Source organism: Arachis duranensis, chromosome 5 (genome assembly GCF_000817695.3).
Source record: "Arachis duranensis cultivar V14167 chromosome 5, aradu.V14167.gnm2.J7QH, whole genome shotgun sequence".
NCBI lineage: Eukaryota > Viridiplantae > Streptophyta > Magnoliopsida > Fabales > Fabaceae > Arachis > Arachis duranensis.
In genome coordinates this window covers 16,911,677-16,914,186 of record NC_029776.3, presented here as the reverse complement: position 1 = coordinate 16,914,186, position 2,510 = coordinate 16,911,677, and positions in this window count along the sequence as shown.

Below are 2,510 nucleotides of genomic sequence, written 5' to 3'. Positions count from 1 at the left end.
ATAAAAATTATTTTTATTACCTTTTATTTATTCATTTAAATTTTATTATTAAACTTAATTGAATTTGATTTACTGGAGAACTTATACGTGCAACGTTTTTCTTCAATGTTGATTGAGGGATTAAGAATGCCACTTAATAAATACACCCCTGTCTTGATAAAGCAACTTCCTAATGCCGATATTTAAGTTTTAATGCACGTCACGTAACCTTATTTGTAATAAACTCCGTCAGCTTTGAGCTCGACAGCTCCTCTTATCATATTTCTTTTTTCTTTAATTTTATTTTTTATTATTTAATTTATATAAAAATTATTAAAAATCCTAATTCATCTTTCTAACTATTTTTTAATTTTTATTTAAAAATAGCTTTATATTTTTATTTATTTTTAATATTTTTAAAATATATATTTAAATTCTTATTATTTAAGTATTAGAAAAATAAATTAGATCTTTTAATCATTATTCATATTTTATTATTCTAAAATAATACTTGATATCACAGTTACAAATACAAGTTATAACTCAGTATCATGCATTATAGCTCGGCTTAACGAGCTATAACTTGCATAGTTGTCAAAACCGGACCAGACCGGCCGGTTCGATCGGAAAACCGGTGAACCGGACTTCATACTGGTCCAGTCCAAGTTTAGGACCGTTCAAGGCAAAGAATCGGTACGAACCGGTCAAATTCGAAATGAACCGGTGAAAATCGGTCAAATCCGGTGAAAACCGGACCGGACCGAACTGCGTGGGTGGCAGTTGAAGAGAAACTTATGACGCATCGGCGCACCTGCATTCCACCGTACTCCATATGCTCCATGTTTTGCCAAGTGTCATGCCTTATGAATTTTGAAAAATTTTCCAAAATAGCCACCATGAGTTTCAAACCCTTGAGCTTAGCATGCAACGAGAATAATTCCACCACCCAGCTGCAATGACTTTTGAACATTTATGGACAAATTATAATACATATAGCAATCTTTTATTTTATTTATATTCAATTTATTTTAATTATAAAATCACTTAATTTTAAATCAATTATATTTTATTTAACTATAAATTTTATTAAATATATACAAATTAAAAAGATAAATAAAATTTTTTTATTATTCATAGTTTATTTTTTTCATGATTATATGATATCTATTAATATTATTTTTTTAATAAATTATATTTCTTTTGTGACTTTTTTTAATAAATTATATAATAATAGATAAAGACTCATTGCCAGTGAGACACCAATTCCATGTTTATTCTTATTGTGTTTAATTAAGATACTAATGTACTAGTACTAACTAATTTCATGTTTATCTTTGTATTAGTTATATTTAGACTTTGAAACTTAGTTGTTTTTAAAATGTTGGTGAAGAACTAAAGATATATATTTTGAATTTATTAAGTTTATGACTATTTTTAGTATTTTATATTTTTTATTTACGTGAAATCGGTTTTACCGGTTCAACCAGCGATTTATCGATTGAACCAATAAACCAATGAACCAGTAACCTGACCGGTTCGATCACCGGTTCGGTTCTTACAACTATGATAACTTGACCAAACGATACCCACGATCCTAATGTTCGACTAAACGGCACAATAATCAGATACGCTACAAATCTTTTCTAAACCGAGCTAATTGCTCGAAATATAACTGACAAGAACCTCGTCCTATATAAAAACAAGGTAAAGTATTTCTTCGGATAGGATTAAAACACAATACTAATTTAAACATTGGAGTGCCTTTGCAAGTACAGCCCCCTCTTCATTGTTCGCAAGTCACACTTTGCTAGAGGAAAAGCTTGGACTAACAAAACCTATAATTCGGCATTGAAGGCGATAGCTCAGCAGTCATCTATCACTGAGAGCCGACTTATCTCCCAGAACGTACAGGCAAGAACAATACTATTTGTAGATTTTATTTCTTAATGAATATTTGACTAATTAATTTAAATAATAAGGTAGATATATATACTTTATTTACAAATCATATTAATTAAGATTGATACACAATAAAAAAGACATAACTAGATTTATTAAAATGATTAAGAATTAGTAGGATTTTAATTATTAAATGTTAATTTTTCTATAATTTCAAAAAATATATTTTTTAAAATATTCTGAAATTAGAGCGGTATGCATATTGACACCAAAACACGTTATGTCAGTATTTTTTTTTACTAGAAAACTATCTGATGTAAAATAATATAATATATTATACGTATAGATTTTATTTTTAATGGATATTTGACTAATTAATTTAAACAATGAGATATACATATTTTATTTGTAAATCATATTAATTAAAGTTGATACACAATAAAAGAGACATATAAATTAAACTTATTAGAACGATTGATAATTAATAGAATTTTAGTCATTAAATATTAAGGATTAAATACTTTTTTCGTCCTTAAGATATGAGGTAAAAATCAAAATCGTCCCCAACCTTTTTTTTTAATTAAAATCATCCTCAACATTACAAAACATTATAAAATCGTCTTTTTCTACTT